Source organism: Malania oleifera, chromosome 12, assembly GCF_029873635.1.
Source record: "Malania oleifera isolate guangnan ecotype guangnan chromosome 12, ASM2987363v1, whole genome shotgun sequence".
Lineage (NCBI taxonomy): Eukaryota > Viridiplantae > Streptophyta > Magnoliopsida > Santalales > Ximeniaceae > Malania > Malania oleifera.
The window spans coordinates 26,683,991-26,704,057 of NC_080428.1; the positions used below are offsets into that span (position 1 = coordinate 26,683,991).

The 20,067-nt window shown below is 34.2% G+C and overlaps 1 non-coding gene across 1 annotated transcript; it reads left to right on the forward strand.

The window, feature by feature from the left end:
* Positions 1-19,378: 19,378 nt before the first annotated feature.
* Positions 19,379-19,484, forward strand: LOC131145335 (small nucleolar RNA R71). Its single transcript, XR_009134118.1, has one exon. It is a non-coding gene; the product is annotated as a small nucleolar RNA R71 (small nucleolar RNA).
* The last annotated feature ends 583 nt before the right edge of the window (positions 19,485-20,067 follow it).

Here is a 20,067-nt window from a genome sequence, read left to right on the forward strand (position 1 = left end):
ATAACCCATAATATTTTCTCCCAAAAAGAATTTTCGAAATGAAAGAGTAGGAGAAATATGAAATTTAATGCACAAAGGGGGTATGAAAAATGAGGGAGAAACAAAGAATGTGTAAATATGTTCTTAAGATGTATCTCCTTAATTTTTCAAGTGCCTTCGGCTTGTATTTATAGGCAAAAACCAAAACCAGCTGTTTTATGACCATTGGGGGTATTAAAATATGATTTAATTTGAAAACTAGGTGTTTATTTGGCCGTTGGGGAGCTTTCTCCGTGAACACCATTCAGTATTTTGATAATAACATTTTCTATACAACTCCAAATTGAACGTTATTAGTATCAATAGAAATCTTACAAAAGGTTGCATAACTTTTATGTTGAACACGTTTTAGGATAAAAATTTATGTATTGAGAAAAATGCACATCACTAACACAAAAGAAACATGAAGGGAATTTTTCTACTACAGACACCTTTCGATTTTTTAGCCATAACCTTTTCTATATGACTCCAAATTGAATGTTCTTGGTATCAAAAGAAAGCTAAGATAAAATCTCAAAACTTTTAGGTTGAACAAGTTTTAAGATAGGAAGTTATGGATAAAGAAAAATGCTCATTTCTATTGTCTGGTCGGTTGGCCGGTTGACCAACCCCTTTGTAAAAATTAGTTTTTGCCTTTTTTTTTTTCTAACTTCAAAACGATTTTAAAACCTTTGTATAAGTTAGCAATTTTATGAAAAAGGTTTTTCATATTACTTGGAGGTCCTATGGTCAATCTAAGGTATTGGTTGAGCTTCAATTTAGATCATACGATATGCATGCACACATTAAACCTAAAAAATTATTACAACTTGAAAATAATAAATAAAGTCTTCAAGTCTTCTGCTCCTTTGATTGTCCATGGAATACACCTTGGAATATGATTGTTGGTATGCATTCAAGGGTTCCATATTGCATCTCTCATTTTTGCCTTCTGCATTATAAATATGTTCAAAGACTAAACGCACACATGAGATGCCATGGTTTGTTATAATAAAAAAAGGGATTGGACTCGAAAAGTCAACAATCTCCCCCTTTTTGATGATGGCAAACACAAGAGCAAAATTGGGTTAGCCTGAAAAGGCTCCCCCTCACATTATGCATAATTCAAAAAAGATATTCAATATAATGCAATTCAAACATGAAGACTTCATCATTTTCAAGTTATGCAGTTAAACTCTATGGTTTAATGTGCAGTTTATGTATTGAAGTTTTCTTAAAAAAAAAAAAAAAAAAACTCAATTAAGCACAAAGTTCATTTTCCATTTTTGAAACATAAAGGCAACAAAATGGAGTATAATTTAGCTCATAAACCTTCTCCCCCTTTTGTCATCAGCAAAAGGGCCAAAAAAATATCTCTTTTGAAAAGAAGATCATTTAAAACTGTAAAGCCCTTAAAATGTAAAATTTAATGACACAAACAAATTTTAGTAAAACATATCATGAATGCATTTAAGCTCACAAGTAGGAGATAAAATTTAAAAATTATAAGATCATTCTTGCCATAAAAATTTTAAAACAATTCCCCCCTTGGATATTACTAATAAGTTTTAGGGACAATGTTTGCTGAAAAAGAAACTTTAACATAAGGGCTCAAGCAAGCAAAAAATTTTCTGGTATAAGTTTAAGAACAATCTATAATATAACTAGAAAACCCAACTATATAGATCCAAAAAAAATTTGAAATTTTAGAATAAGATCATATGGCAAATTTTAAAAGATTGTGACAAACAACAAGTTGCCACTTAAGTTTTTCAATAAAATCATCATTCTTTAAAGTACACAAGCCAAAAATAATTTCAAAATATATCTAAGTCAAAAATGTTGCTCCCCCTTTCGATTTGAATCCTAGTTTAGATGCTTTTATCTACTAATACTGATACCAATGGTGAAAAATTCCTTATAATAGTACAAGCAACAATTTTTTAAAAAATTTATTGGATAAAGATTTGGCATTTCATCCAACCAGTAAAATCATTCTATAGAATTTACATGCATCAGAAAATTGAAATTAAGCCCTATAATGGTGTTCATATAACCTAAGAACAATCTATATGAAATTATAGATCTATAAAAGTGGGATATGATGTTAATGGTTTTCATAAAAGTTTAGGACTCAAAAACAAAAACATTAATGCATATGAATCCAAAAGAATGCTTAGTAAAGCTCTATTTTATTTTCTAATGATGGGGCTTAATTCCCCATTGTACTCTCAAGCATACATAAGTGCGTTTACGGTCAAGGATGAATTTCACATAAACATATTCATCATATGTTCATCCTACATAATAAAACTTAGCATGCGAGAGATTATAGGCATTTAGCACACAAGGTATTCCAGAATACCATCAGGATTCAAAGATAAAAACAATGGAAGAACAGTGCATATGAGTCCATAGGGCAGGTCATAAGGATGGGGCTTATGCTCCCCTATATATTTGCATGCATACTTGAATGCAATTAGTTCAAGGATGATGTTCATTTACACGCACTCATCATATATTCATTCTTTCAAAGGAATTCAGCATGCAACAAATATTAATCATTTAGCACATACGCATAACATATTGCATTTTAATTAGCACATAATAGCCAATCGAGCTATTTTCAAAAATAATGTTGTAGCAATTCAGTTGTCGTTCAAAAGAAGATAACAAAAAGTAGGCAAGTATTTGTAATCATCAAAAAGGGGGAGATTGTTGACCCTATGGGTCATACCCTATTTTTATGATAACAAATACTTAGGTATTTAATGGTTGCCAAGTTTTTGTACAGGTTCTCATAATGGCATGCGACAACCTGAAGTGAAGTGAAGACCCCAACACATTTATTATTTGTTGTAATTTTAATGGGTCTGTAATAATTTCATTTATATCAGTCTGTAATAATCTCTGCATGTCATGCATGTAGGTATGTGTAAGCTCAAAATGACCGTAAAATGACCATAGGGACCGAATGACTTTAGGACACCCTACAGTCGACCTTTGGTCGACCAGCGCTGGATTTTTGGGACTATCCCAAAACGGCCTCAGTAAAGACCCTAGTATGACCTTAGGTCCCAACACTCATACATATATCATATAATATGTAGGAGTGTTAAAAATGTGCTTAAATTGAATATTTATAACGAATTTAAGAGAGCTCAGGCGACTGAACCCCAGGTGAACAAATCACCTCGGGTACCCGAATTGTTAAGAAGTCAACAGTTTGACCAGACTTCGGGCGACCGAACCTATTTTGTGCACTTCTCCCTCAGGCACTTGAACCCTTCGAAAGGGATATTCCCCTAACTCGGGCGACCGACCTTTTTAGTTCAAATCAAGCCCTGGGCGACCGAACACATGAGTTTGGGCTACCGAACCTATGACTAGGCACCCGAAAGTCCAAAGAAATGTTTCTGACTTTGATTCAGGCCACCGAACTTTAACTTGGGCTACCTAACTAATTTAAAGGACATTTATAACTGTGTCTGTTCGGGCGATCGAACCACGGTTCAGCCACCCGAACCTCACCGGGTTAAAAATAATTTAATTGTGGTAAATACGGGTTAAGTTGGGTTAATTGTGTTTAAACAATTTGAAAATTTTCTAGGAATTCCTAACAAGTCCCAAATGGTTATATTTTTGCCTTGGTCTATAAATATAGGTTCATTTGTGAGGATTAAGTAGAGATTAAGAAAAATCATTAGCCAAAATTCTCTTAAACCCAAAAATCTCATTTTTCCTATAAGACTTCCTAACACTCTCACACCTTCATTTCATTGATTAATTTTAGCTTTGTGAGAGTTCTTGATTAGGTTAATGCTTGGAATTATTGCTCATACTCCCATTACTTTGCTTGGTTGATTGATATTGATTTTGGGGAGTTAAGTAAGGTTTTCCTACAGATTTTATTTGATAAATCTTATGTTGGGAAAAACCTAGTAGCTTAAGGATCTTTGCATTGTCATTGCAAAGATTCCTATAGCTTGATCTTATTGTGCAAAATATTTTTAACAAGCTATATTATTCTTTCAAACAACTCATGTGTTTGATACAGTTTGAGAAAATATTTTTGAGTTTGTTTGAATATTTGATTAGCATCTTTGAAACCCTAGTTTATTATTGAGATTTGATATATACTGTTTCAAAGAAATAGCTTGATCAAAACACTATTGAAAATTATTGTGATCATATTTTGTTGAGTGTTATTTGCACAATATATACACATCACTGAGCTTACATTTCCTACATTATTCATGTGTATGTGATTGATTAAGTATACTGCGCACATTGGGATACATATCTTCTTTACATGAAAGCATAATCACTGTACCATTTGATTTTATACACATTTTTTGTACTCCAGGCGCGGGCTTGAAGAGGGAGACTAGCCCTGTGAAAGAGTTCCGGATTGGTTTAGGCCCGGTTAGGAAAGCTAGGTGCGTCATCCTGGTAAGGCGTGTCGGTTGAGGTGAGCCCCTTGAATTGCCCTAAGTGTAATCGGTGCCGCTCCACCCTTAAGTGAGCCTTTAGTGGAATCCTCGGGCTTGCAAGCTAGAGGCAGGAAAGTAGGCACAGTTGGCCAAACCCCGATAAGATATCATGTGTCTGTTTATATTTTCGTACTTTATATTTACCGCACGTGTATGTTATAGTGTAAAATGATGCATATGATTTAATTTCCACATTATATTTATCTGCGCATTTGGAAATTGCATAGACAGATCCTAGGTTGTGTGTATACTACTGTTGTTTAAGGTAAACCTAGGAAAAAGTTTAAATTTTATATTCACCCCCACTCTTGGGAATACACCAAAGCTAACACACAACTAAAAAGAGTGAGTGTGAAATGAACACTACCCCTATGTCATGCAATATTCCCTTGTTACATGGACTTGAATGTTATAACATAATGATCAACCATTTAGGTCCGAAGTGAAATTCATAATCCAAGGGGATGAATTTTAAATAAACTTAAACGTGATTAATTATTTAAGTTCCATTTTGAGTTTAGAGCTATATGATACATAGCACTAGATTAATTTCCCAAAACTCAATTCAATTTGGTGGACAAAAAATATGCTCTATTTAAAATTATTTAAACTTTAAGTATATATATAACATTAGGAATTATTTTACCAATTAAGAGCCATTTTCTATATGAAGGGGATTTACACATTAAAGCATGCAATTTGCCAATATTTTCAAAATTTAATCAATCATAAGATATATAATTTAAGCAATTGGATTAGATATTATCAATTGAGATTTTCATGTTGGCTTTTTTTTACTAATAATCTTAGTAAAACAATAGTGTATACTAAACTGTAAAATTTTACGCATAAAACACTATTTAAGCATTTAAAGCATTATAACCCCTTATATGTTATTACCTAAAATCTTATGAGTATTAAAAAATATTTCTTTGAAATGCACCTCATAAGATAGCATGCTATTATTGCAAACGACATCATGATTCATAAAAGATTCAACACAAAAAAAAAAAAATCACATGAATCATGGCATGAAATATTTAATAAAGTTGAAGGAGAAAAGATATACCTTTTCAAATGACTCCTTCTTAGACATTTAAGCTCGAAGTAGCGTTCTTCTCTCTCTCAATTTTTCCATACCGCTTATTTTTCCCAAAATTTCCTCAGCACAAATACAAAACATAATCTTTTTCAAGAGCATTAGTAACTAAGGTACAATATAAATATTTGCATGACACACAAGATGATATGTATAAAAACCATGTCATGCTTTTTCATTTTATTTTCAATGTTGGGAAACTATGCATTTCAAAAACATTTTCATTTGGACATAATTTCTTTTGAAAAACAATTTCCACATCCCCCAACAATTGGTTTTACAAAAATTATTTTCAATATTCAAATAGTAAAATCTATGCAATAAAAGTTGTGGAGGATATGCAAAGGATTTACCCTCACACAAAAGGCATACACACATATGAGCCCTTACAATATTTATGCAAAAACGGTTAATCTTATTACAACCAGGTGCCAATACCAATTGAGAGTTATGGTGTGATCCCAAGAGGAGGGTGAACTAGGATTAAAAAAATATTTTTCCAATTTAAACTTCATCGATTCACCACATTAAATCTCATTTAAAAATTAAAGCATGTTTGAAAAATAAGAACGACAACAAATAAACATTCATACACATGTGTAAATTAAAGTGTGAAATTTAAATTAGATACGGAGAGAGAGAGAGAGAGAGAGAGAGAGAGAGAGAGAGAGAGAGAAGATTTGTTATCGAGGTTCGGCCAATCCTACCTACGTCCCCGCTTTGGGCATACCCCCAAGGATTCCACTAGGATGCTCACTTAAAGGGGTGGAGCAGAAGCTGATTACACATCTCTTTAAGGGATGGAGTCTCCCCAACTCAAATTTCGGGGTTGAGCCACAACCTACAACCACACCTTATGGGACGGTGCTCCCAACTCTCTTAACCGAGCATGAGCTACTCCGGTGCACTTTACAGGATAGTGCAATCCTCTCATGAAAAAGAAGCCTTTGAAGTAGAAATATATGAGTGGATATATGCTCCAAGCTTCCTTCAATAACCCACAATATTTTCTCCTAAAAATAATTTTCAAAGTGAAAGAGTAGGAGAAATATGAAATTTAATGCACAAAGGGGGTATGAAAAATGAGGGAGAAACAAAGGATATGTATATATGTTCTTAAGATGTATCTCCTTAATTTTTCAAGTGTCTTTGGCTTGTATTTATAGGCAAAAACCAAAACTAGCCATTTTATGACCGTTGGTGTATTAAAATATGAATTAATTTGAAAACTAGCCTTTTTTCCGCCGTTGGGGGGCTTTCTGTGCGGACACCCTTCGGTTTTTTGGCCATTACTTTTTCTATACAACTTCAAATTTAATGTAATTGGTATTAAAATAAATATAAATTAAAATAGCATAACTTTAATGTTGAACACTTTTTACGATAAAAATTTATGGATTGAGGAAAATGCACAGCACTAAGATTGAAGAAACATAGAGGAAATTTTTTTGCCACGGACACCTTTCGGTGTTTTACCCATAGCCTTTTCTATATGAAACCAAATTGAACGTTCTTGGTATCAACAGAAATTTAAGAGAAAATCCCAAAACTTTCATGTTGAACAAGTTTTAAGATAAAAAGTTATGGATAGAGAAAAACGCTCATTTCTACTGTCTGGTTGATTGGCCGGTTGACCGACCTCTTTGTAAAAATTAGTTTTTGCCTTATTTTAACTTCAAAACAATTTTAAAACCTCTGTATAAGTTAGGAATTTTATGAAAAAGGTTTTTCATATTACTTGGAGGTCCTATGGTCAATCTAAGGTATTGGTTGAGCTTCAATTTAGATCATATAATATGTATGCACGCATTAAACCTAAAAAATTATTACAACTTAGAAAATAATAAATAAAGTCTTCAAGTCTTCTGCTCCTCTAATTGTCCATGGAATATGCCTTGGAATATGATCGTTGGTATGCATTCAAGGCTTCCAGATTGCATCTCTCATTTGTGCCTTCTGCATTATAAATATGTTCAAAGACTAAATGATCACATAAGATGCCATGGTTTGTCATAATCAAAACAGGGATGGGACTCGAAAGTCAACACTGTTGCAATTCATCATACAAAATCATGCTATCATCATTATTAGAATAACTAGAATAATATGATGAGACTGAGCAAAATGATTGTACCTTATGATCTTCGTGGGCCATTAAACATAGATAAGCAATCTGGTTGTCACTAGATTCAGAGTCTGAACTGTTGTTACTGTGTGTGTCCCAACCAACTTTTAGTGCCTTCTTCCTTTTGGACACTTTCTTTAGCTGAGGACAGTCCGACTTGATGTGCACAACTTCTCTAGAATTATAGCATGTTGGAGGATCATCCTTTTGCTTCCTTATGCTTGACTCTCCTTTTTTTTTTTTTTTTTTTTTTGAGTCTCAAAATTGTTTGGCATACTTCCTGCTCTTTTTCAAGAACTTTCCGAACTTCTTAGTTAGAAGAGTCATATTGTCTTCTGATTCTAAACAACTCTCTTCACTGGAATCGTTGGAGGATGCTTTTAAGGGTGTTACTCTCTTAGTTTTGTCCTGCTCACTCATTCTTTTATTTATTGTTAATTTGTATGTGATGAGCAACTCGATCAACTTATCTAGTGTCATTGATTTTGGGTTCCATCCTTATGATATGGCTCTAGCCTTTGCCTACCAGACTAGTGGTAAACCTCTAAGAATTTTCCTAATCATTTCATAAGTGGGGTAAGTCTTACCAAGAGCGTGCTATGAATTTGGGATGTGGGTGAACCTGATGTACATAGATTGGATTGATTCATTAGAAGATATTTTAAATGTTCCGTATTCACTTGTTAGCATGTCTATCCTACTTTATTTTACATCTTTAGTGCCTTCATACGTGACTTCTAATTTATCCCATATTTCCTTAGTAGTTGTACACGCCATGATCCTATTAAATTCATTTACGCCTAAAGCACAGTATTTAACATATTCACTGCAGTAGCAAATATTTGAAGAGCTTTCATTTCCTTATCTATGTATTCATCTTTAGTCTTAGGTATATTTTTCTTTCTTTACAATTTTCATTGAAATGTGATTTCCTCTAGAGACAACTTTTCATACTTTCCAATCAGTATTTTGAAGAAAGATTCGCATTCTTTGTTTCCAATATGTGTAGTTAACACCACAAAAAATAGGTGGTCATGTGGATGAGTGTCCCTCACCGAATGGGGTTACACTGATGTGTGCCATCATGATTTTTAAAAAAAAACTATTTAAGTTTTAGGGCAACATTGCTCTGATACCAAATGTTAATTTATGTGTAATCCCAAGAGGGGGGTGAATTGGGTATTTTAAAAATCATGGTCTTTAGATTCTAATTTTGAAAACCTTACAACCACACATGCACAAACTAGGTGACAAGCAGTTCAGTATTTTACAACTTATTAATTTAATGTGTGATTTTATCAATCAACCAATAAATATTTAATACATACACCTCAAAAAAATAATTAAGTGCAAGAAGAAATTAAAAAAGTTAATGGAAAAGAGATGCAAATACGATTTTTACGAGGTTCAGCCAACCTGACCGACGTCCTCGCCCAAGGATTCCACTATACTACTCCTTAACTTGGGATGGAGCATCCCGTTACAATCTACTACTTACAAGAGATGTAGTTATCTCTTAATCCATTGCTTACAAGAGATATAGCTTCCTCCTCACTATTCACAAAATGAACCATGAATACAATTAACAAATAAATATTCCTAAACACTCCAACACTTCTCAATAAGCTAATGAGTACAATCAACCCAAAGCACTCTCACAAGATATAATATGAAGCTCAAGAGACAATATATTTTTTTCAATGATGTATATGAAAAGTATGATCTTTATATGAAAAATATATATCTATGAGATGCTTCAAAGATCTAAACTTTGTTCAATATCTCCCAAAAATGATATCTTGAAAAATATGCTTTGGAGATTCTAGGGTTTGTTTTCAAATAACTTTTGCTAGAATAATAAAATATTAAATCTTTGAATCAGAATATAGCTTTGAATATCACAATGATTTAAGCTCTTGTTTTCAAATACCTTTTGTAGAAATAATATTAAATCTTTTGAATAAAAATATGTATTTGAATATTACAAATGATTTTTCAATCAAGTATATATGTGAAATTCGAATTCTTGCCCCCAATATAAGATTTTAAATAAAAGAATACTGGAATAAATTAGCTTATAAGATTGAATGATCAATAATCAACTTAATCAAACCTCAAGATCAAACAAGTTTTTCATAAGATGATATGAGTGTAAGCACTTGAATCTTGAAGATGATTTTGACAAATGCCCAAACTTGATGTGAATACATTGAAAGCAGGCAAAGCTTAGCAAAAGGTGTGCAAAGGTTGTGCAAAAGTCATACGAATTCGTTGGATCATTTAATCAAAAATTTCCATTTGTTTTTTAGCTAAAGCATCGTTCTGCACCACGAATTCGTTGACGAATGTCCATACTAGTCGACGAATGTCCTTCGGTGGCTCGTCAACAAGAACAAAGGATTCGTTAACGACTGGGCTGTCTGAGATTTTTATGGTCTTGGTATTTTCTCATCGATGAGAGCATAGCGTTCGATGAAGAGTGGCCTTCAGTCATTTGTCGACGTGACTAGGGGAATCGTCAATAAGCTGCCTGCTATTTAGCCTGATTCAAACTAGGTCAAATGCATATGGATATGTTATGAAAAAACATGCATCCTAAATTTAGTCTATACATCATTTTGAGCTTTGTATTATATCTTATGAGTTATGCAAATACAACCAAACTTAATGCAAATTACAACTGAAAATTTGGATTGCCTTTATCCTTCTACTCTTCGGCTTCCATGGAATGAGCCAAGTGTTATGTACTTTGCGTTCCTCATTTTTTCAATAGCGTGCTTTCCATCTATGCATGTTAATTCATGATCCTATTCAAAAGCTCAATGCATAGGTAAAATACCAAGTGATTTGTCATTATCAAAACAAGATTGGACTCATAAAGTCAACAAGATCAATAGTTGCTTGTTGGTATATTTAATCTTTAGGTTTAACATGTATTTGTAGATCAGAAAAGTTATTTTTTATATTCCCCAAGTTTCTTTGAGTGTTTTCCAAGTTTTCACAAAATTTAGGGTCCAAGCAATTTGCTTTGGAAACTTTCCCTCACTGTTATAAATTTAAAATTACGAAGGTCAGTCGACTGATACTATCGGGTCCAGTCACCTGATCCTTTATATTTTAGCAATTTTTCAAACATAGAATGGGGTCGGTCACCTGAGCCTTTGAGGTAAGCCACCTGTGCTATTTTGTTTGCTTAACTTACTCCACATAAAATTGTCAGTCGACTAAGCGAACATGGTCAGTTACCTAAAGTTACTGATTTCCAAAAACTTTGAATTTCAATACGTTAAAGATGTCAGTCAACTAATCAAACAAGGTTAGTCGCCTGAACTTGCATTTTTTCAAAAATTTCGTTTCTCAACACTTTAAACCTTAGATTTTGTAAAACATAAATGAGACTTATTAAAAAAAACATTTTTTGGGGTTTTCAAAAATTGGTCTCTAAGTCAATAATTGTTTCTAAGAGCTTTATACAACCATATTGAAATCTTATGAAGTACTTACATGAGACTTGTATAAAATAAGACTATCATAAACACCGAGTCTTCATGCTTTAGCTTTCATTCATCATAATCAGCTTGACTTCAAGCTTCAGCAGTCTTTAGCTTCATAAAATCTTTGTAGCATAAAGTTCGAGTTTTCATCAGACTTGTCAAGCACTTTGACATTGATTACTTGAGTTAATTAATTTTTGATCTAAAAACACTTTAGTCCAGAAATATCATCACTTAGCCAAATATGTAATGTTTGTTTTGATTTGTTATCATCAAAATAAGATTTTTAAGCCTTGTTAGGCCAACAGATAGTAGTATTTGCAATGAATTTTCAAATCTAATGCAAAATGAATTTAAAATGAGTCTTCTAGGAGAATTAAATTACTTTCTCAGACTATAAATAAATCCATGCTCTGAAGGTATCTATACAAGTCAAACTAAATATGCAAAAGAGTTGGAAAGAAACTTGGTATTGAAAAATGTAAAACATTTTATACACCCATGAACAGTTCAGTTAAATTTGATTCATCTACAAAAGAAAAGGAAGTGTGTTGACTCTATGAGTCATATCCCATTTTGATAATGACAAATCACTTTGTATCTTTCCTGTGCGTTGAGCATTTGAATAGGATCATTCTTAGCTCACACAAATAGTAAAATTATGATGGAATCATGATGGACATCAAAGCTCATATACTTGACATTTAAAGAGCAAAAGGGAATGAAGGCAAATATTTTCAATTGTAAACTCCATTATATTCCTTAGGTTTGTAATAATCATATGGTTTGTAATAATTGCATCTCATGCATGGTAAGGATTGAATGCTCAAACCCAAAAGACCATAAACTAACCATTACATTCCAAAACCCTTAAATCAAAATGCTACATCATATACACAAAGGGTTGACAAGTCTTTGGAACAAAAACATGGCCAAAATCATGTTTTTATCTGGCCTCAGTCAACTGAACCTTTAGTGCTCAAATAACCTCATTTGACCAAACTTTTAAATATTTAATTTCTTAATGGTCAGGCCAAACGGTCCTCCTGTACACAGAAATTCTTGGCCACCAGACCTCATTTTTGGTATGGCTCTTAAGCCTCGGTCGATCAGCCTCTGAGCTTTAAAATTGGCTTAGCAAACCGGTCTTGCATCTTAACTAACTGGACATTTCTCTCAGGCGATTGAACCTACATAGGTTCGACAAATGGCCCTGGCTAGTTGACCAATACTATCCTCGGTTGATTGAACTCCACTTTAAAAATCAAATTTCATGTGAGAAGACAGCCGACCAGCCCTAGCACCAGGCGACCCAACCTCATGGGTTCTCAGTTTTTTACCATGATAATTAGGGTTAAATTTTAATTAAACTTTTTATAAAATTACCTCCATGTCCTCAACGGTAAAAAAACTTGGGAATTCTATATATACCCTTTCATTTGTCCTAATTAGAGACCTAATTAGCAATTTAATTAACAAAAAATTCTCTTTGAAATATTTGTAGCTCACATTATTTATACACTATATTTCCAAGCACATTTGTCTCTCTTTTTGATTCTTCTTGCTAAATTGGTTTTAAAGAAGAGAGCATTATTTTTATATACTCTTTATTTGCAAATCAATTGCAACTTGAATAGATTTTGCTTTTATTGATTGTGTGCTTATTCATATATAAGTTTTTTAAGCTAATACTCTCACATATTCATACACTCTTGAAAATTCCTCTTGAGAGTTAGCTTTGAGATTTTTCCACAGTATTTTTTATTGATAAATTTTGTTAGGAAAATCTCTTCTTAGCTTGTGAGTCTTTTGGCATCTTTATTGCAAGACTCAAGAGCTTCTATTTTGCATATTGTTAAAATTATTTTTGGGAACTATATCCAACATCTCCTTATACTTCATCTTAAAAATATTCTAGGAGATATTATTGCAAGCATTAGATCTTTGAAGTGTTCTCAATATATATATTTAAACTCAAAGATCATGATCTCTCACATATCTCATATACCTTCTTTTGAGAAATATATACTCACATAAACTCTACTGAGCATAAATCTTTATCCTGCAAGAGTGCATTGGTTATATTATGGTACATATTTGCTTAGCATAGAAGCACTTGTATTGTACACCCAATTTATATTTGTTGATTGTATTCTAAGTGTGGCTTGAGGAGGTGGTGATCTAGCCTATAAGGATCAATTGTAAAGGTCGGGGTCAACCCTATAATCTAACGTGGGGTTTTCTTCACTCAGTAAGGAGAAGAAGTTGTAACTAGTGTCGCTCCACCTGTTAAGTGAGCATTTGTAACTACCCGAATAATAATGGTATTTAAATAATAATGAGGGTGGGAAATGGAATCAGTAACAGAAGGAGGCAGCCGACTTCATTACAAGTGGTCTAGTGGTAGATATTTTTTTTTTTTCTTAAAACTTGATTTTGTTTGCTTACCTATTTGACATGCATCATAGATTTTATCTTTCACAAATGATGCTTTAGGCAAGCCTTTAATAAATCTTTTCTTACTAGTTTTGACAATAAGTCCATGCTAGCATGTCCTAATCGCCTACGCCACAACCAACTAACTTCATTTATTGTAGAGAAACAAGTTACTTGTTGTGAAGTTAAGTTATCAAAAGTGGTAGTGTATACATTTTCATGGCGATCTACAGTAAAAAAACACTTTATGATCTAACTTACTTTCAGCTATGCATTTATCATTTTCAAATGATACCTTATATCTTTATCACACAGTTGACTTATGCTCAATCAGTTATGCTTCAACCCATCAACTAACAAAACATTATCAATAACCAGGGAAGGATCCTTACCAACCTTACCTATGCCGATGATGCGTCCCTTTACATTGTCGCCGAACGTCACATGCCCCCCATCCTTGGGAATGATTGATGCAAATTTTGCCTTGTCGCCAGTCATGTGTCATGATTACCCACTATCTAGGTACCACCTGTCCTTGGAGGAGGATGAACTTAAACACACCTGCAAAAAAGACTAAGTAACTGATGTTGGTCCCCAAATTTTGTTGGCCCCATGGGGGTTAGTAACTGGATCACCCTTAACTATCCACACTTTTAAAATTTTTGCATGCTTATTCCTAAGTGGACAATCAAATTGAATATGGTCAATTTGTTTGCATTTAAAACATTTCATTCTACACTTAAGATCTTTAGGTAGGACTTAAGATTTTGATTTACGTGTGAAATGTCCCAAGTAAAGATTAGGTCGTCTATCATTTTCAATGCCATTAAAACAAAGACCCTCTTGACTTAGAGAATTTCTTTGGGCACCAAGTAGTTTTTCAAAATTATGTTTGCTCTCGGTGAATTTAAGAACAATTTTGGAGCTATCCTCCAATTTCCTCTCAAGCTCAGCTAGTCACATCTTTTTCTTTCAAAATCGAAGCATAAGAGGTTTTTGCAATTCCAAATAATTTTGACAAATTTTCACATTTCTTTTTTAAATCATCATTTTCTTTGGTCATTTTATTCAACAATTTAGATACATGAATATATTCAAATTGTAATTCTCTAAACGTAGGCATACAATCAGAATCACAATCATCAGATGAATAATATGAAGATAAAGAGGAAGAGGATGATACCTCATCATCGTGTGCCATCAAGCACAGATTAGCAACCTCTGAGTCATTGTGGTCTGAGTCTGAGTCACTGCAACTTAATTTATCCCATGAAGTGCCTGCTTTCATGGCTTTCTTCTTTTTCTTAGCCTCATTTTTTAGTAGTGGGCGGTCTAACATGATATGCCTAGATTTGTTGCAATTGTAACAGGTGGAAGCATTTTATTTTTCTTTTCTTTTCTTTTACTAGTCTCTCCTTTCTCAGATGCAGACTCCCTATATCTTTTGTATGACTTTCTATTCTTCCTGAAGAATCTGCTGAATTGTCTTGTTAGCATGGTCATATCATCCTCAGAGTCAGGTTCGCTGCATTCACTAAATGTATTAGTTGAGGTTTTCAATGTAGACACCTTTTTTTCCCTATTATGTTCATTGAGTCTCTCATTTATGGCTAATTCATAGGTAATCAGGGAACCTATCAATTCATTTAGAGTCATGGCCTTAAGGTCTCTACCCTCAGAAATGGTCGTAGTCTTAGCTTCCCAAACATGAGGCAAGCCTCTAAGGATCTTCCTAATCATCTCATATGTAGGATAGGTCTTACCTAATGCATGCTGTGAGTTTATAATGTGTGTATCTAGTGTACATGCTCTGAATGGACTCACCTACACACATCCTAAAGGCCTCATATTCACTAGTCGGCATATCTATCCTACTATCTTTACATCCCTAGTACCTTCATAAGTGACTTCTAACTTATCCCAAATTTCTTTTGCAATAGCACACGCCATTACTCTATTAAACTCATTCACATCAAGACCACAATAAAAAATAATCATAGCAGTGACATTCAAACTAACAGCTTTCATATCTTCATCATTATATTCTTCCTCAATTTTAGGGACTCTAGTTGTACCCTCTGTTTTCATGGGAACATAATTTCCCTCAAAGACGATCCTCCACACCTTCCAATTAGTATTCTTAAGGTAGATGTGCATCCTCTGTTTCCAGAAGGTGTAACTAACACCACTGAAAACCAGAGGTCGTGTGGAAGATGGTCCCTCGGGGAAAGGGGTCACGGAGCTATGAACCGTTTAATATCTTTTGAAAAATAACTATTAGTCTATGCTACATTCCTCTGATACAAATTGTTAGCTTTATCGTGATTCCAAGAGGGGGGTGAATTGGTATTTTAAAATTGATGGCCTAGGTCAATATCGTAACAATAGTATTTTCACAACCTTAAAGTCAATCTAGTGCAAGTAAAATAAATCAATTGCAGTATGTAGAAAATTTTTAATAACACAATCTAATCAACTAAGCATGCACCAGAAAATAGTAAAAAGGAAGTGACACCAAGAAATGTTATCGAGATTCGGCAAATTGCCTACGTCCCTGCCTTGGCTAACAAGCACAAGGATTACCCCAATAATGCTCACTTAAGCGGGTGGAGTGGCACTTAAACAACCAGGTCAATTAGCACAGGGCTGACCTTAACCTTTACACACAATCCTTACTAGACTGGATTACCGCCCCCTTAAGCCACGCCTGGAATACAATAGTATTTTTCTCAATAAGACCGGTACAATGATTATGCTTTCATGTAAAACAGATATGTACCCAATACGCGCAATCACATATACATAAAAAATATCGATATAGTGTAAGCTTAGTGATGCAAATAGTTGTGCAAACAACACTCAATAGGGTATGATCAATGGAATGCTCAAGAGTGTTTAATACAAGCAATATCTTGGAATTTAAGCAAAGCACATTTCAATAGCAAATCAAGATTCCAAAGATACTAATCAGATATTCAAACTAACTCAAGAAGATTTTCTTCAATGAAATAAGCACACTACTAGTTTAAAAAATATTTTTACTTATTGAAAATATTTTTGCACAACAAAAATCAAAGCTATGGAAGCCTTGCAACAACTATGCAAAGACCCGAAAGCTTTCTAGTGTATCCCACCAAAGATTTATAATACGAAATCAGTGGGATAAAAGTAAGCCAAACTCCCCAAAAAGAATATCAATAATCACACAAGCAAATAAGAGCTTTAGCACAATCTAGCAATTACAAGCACACTATATACACTCTCACAATTTCAGAATGTATCAAGGGAATGGAAGTTTGAGAGTATTTGGACTAAAAGAGTATTCTCAAAAGAGAGGATTCTTGACTAATGAATTTGCTAGTTAAAATGTTAATTCTCACAAATGAGCCTATAAATATAGGCAAGGTAAAAATTATAACCGTTTGGGACTTGTTGTGAATTCTTAGAAAAGTTCCAAAATGTTTAAACACAATTACCTCATATTAACCTGTAGTTACCTCAGTTAAAATATTTTTAACCCGAAAGGGTTCTGGTCGCTCAGTCACCCGAACAGAAACATTTATAAAAGGTCTTTAAATTAGTTCAGTAGCCCGAGTCCCAGTTTGGTGGCCCAAAATAAAGTCAGAAACATTTCTTCGAAATTTTGAGTGCCCGGTCCAAGGTTCAATAGCCCAAATGCATGTGTTTGATCTCCTGAGGTGTAATTTGAACTAGATTTCTTGGTAGCCCAATTTGGTGGGGATTCCCTTTCAAAGGTATCGGGCGCCCATGGAAGAGGTGCACAAAATGGTTCAATTGCTTGAGAGCTTAGGTCAACTGTTGACTTCACAACAATTCGGGCGCCCGAGGAGTTTTGAACTCCTGGGGTTCGGTCACCCGAGCTCTCTCAAACTCCCTAATAATTTTCAATTTAATGCATTTTTAACACTCCTCAATTTTGTATGATATATGTGCATGAGTGTTGGGACCTAAAGTCATACTAGGGTCTTACTGAGCTTACCATATATCTTATATGCATGATATGAAGATAATTATTACAGACCATATCCTAGTTACTATTAAAGACCCATATTACATTAATTGAATTTACAATATGAAACAAAATCTTCCCGGTCTTCATGTCTTGCTTCTAGTGTCATTCCTTGAGATGCTCTTCTAAGCCTGCACAAACACTTGAAAACCATCAAATACCTAAGTATTTGTCATTATCATAATCGGGTGTGACCTATAAGGTCGATAGATTCTAACATTTTTATTGAGATTATAGCACTTAGATGTGCAAAGGAATCAGGGATGAGCTAAAAAAGAAATATGGAGAGTCCAAAGAGAAGGAGACCACTCCTCCGAATGCTCCAAGCTCAAATGATCAGGAGGAGGTAAATCATAGGCTAATTACATCTATCCATGAAGAGGTATATGATTCCCATCCTACCTCAATTGATGATTCATATGATAAATTTTATGATATATCTTGTATTGAATCATTTGATAGCTCATGTGATATTTTGGTTGATAATTCATGCACTGATTCATGTGATCATTATTGTATTGAATCTTGTATTGAATCGTGTGATAAATTTATTGATAAAAGAATGTTGAATGAAAAATTAGAAAATGTTTTATGTAAAATTCATAAGCTTCTAAATAGGATGTCTAAGCAAAAAACATGTTTGAAAAATGAAAATAAAAGGTGGGCAATACAATTAGAAAATTTGATAGAATATCATGTCACCTTAGAAAAGAAGAAGATTGTGAAGGTCTTGAAAATAATTTGTGTAGAAAGAAAAATTGAAATTTATCCTGAAGTGATTTTCAAACCTACTAGTGAAAAGGATAATTCAAAGGAACGCTTAAGAGTTAAAAGAAATAAATCGGTCAAAAAGGGTTCATTTTTTAAATCCAATTCTAGTTCTCATGCCTACTCAAGATGTAGCTAGTTGGCCCATGGTGGCCTCTAGATTTGCTATGGATTGAGACTGGGAAAGGAATAATTGTCGATTAACTTGATGATCAGTCTCGATACCCTTAAAGGCTTTCATCACTGTCTTCTGAAATGATTGATCATATGGAGGCCAAAAAGGAGATGGTTTTTGATAAGCTGATTGTCGAGGGGCAGAAATTGGAACATTTTGAGGATTTTGATATGGTTGAGGAGGTGGAGCATTAGGTGATTGCTGAGGTATTTGAGCTGGAAAACCCAAAGCTTGTGGCCTCTAGGAGAAGTTGGGATGTTTACTCCACCTAGGATTGTACTTATTGGAGTATGGATCATTGGTCGACATGTCGTACCAATTATGGGTGGCTTTAACTTCCTCCTACACAAACTTAAGTGTGGGAGGCGCATGGAGGCAATTATAGCAGGTGTGAAAGGGATCAGAGCAGATGACACACACCTCTTGCACATGCCACCAGTTGAGATTGTTGTCTTAAGGACAAGAACTAATCTAGTTTTTTCACAATGATGTGCATCATGGGTGAAAGGTCATGGTCGGCCTCTAACTCATAAACTCCCTTAGGATGGGAAGAAGATAATTGGGAAGGTCTACGAGTAACAACAATATGTTGCTAAGAATTTTCAGCGAGGGTCTCAAAAAGAGTCCAAGCCTCATTCTCATGCTTCGTGAGGAAAGTACCTCCATAAGATGCATCCACCATGGCTCTATGATACTTAGCTAATCTCTTATAGAAGGTTTGAACTAATTGCCACCTAGAGACCTGGTGATGTGGGCATTTATGCAAAAGGTCCCTAAAGTGCTTCTATGACTTAAAAAATTATTCACCATCTATTTGTGAGAAACTAGTGATTTCCTTCCTAAACTAGTTGTCTTCCCAATGGGGAAGTACTTTTTCAGGAATTTATGTTGCAGGGTGGCCCAGTTGGTCACTGACTTCAGTTCTAAGGAATTCAACCAATATTTGGCTTTGTCCTTTAAGGAGAACAAAAATAGCCTTAGACAGAGGGCATCGTCACCAAAGTGAGGTATACGAATTTCAAGAAATTCATCAAGGTGCTTGTAAGGATTTTCAGTTGAATTCCAAAAGAAGTTGGGAAGCATCGAGATAGTGAAAGTCTTGATTTCAAACTGTGCCGCCTCTACATCTGGGAGCCAGTTGCAAGATGATGACGTGTATACATTGCGTGTGAAATATTCCCTCAAGGGCCGAAGAGGTTACTCCTCCACCGCAGGTCAATGGGGAGCAAGAGGTTCCGGGTTTTGGTTTTGCTCATGGAAAGCGAGAACTGATTAAGGTTCAGACATGACTTTAGGTTGTGAGGACTCGGCTAACTCTGGACTAGAAGTACATTTCCTAATTGATATACGAGATCACTCAATCTCGGGGTCTATAGGTACTAACTTAGGATCCAAAAACCTAGCATATACAAATTCAACAAACAATCAA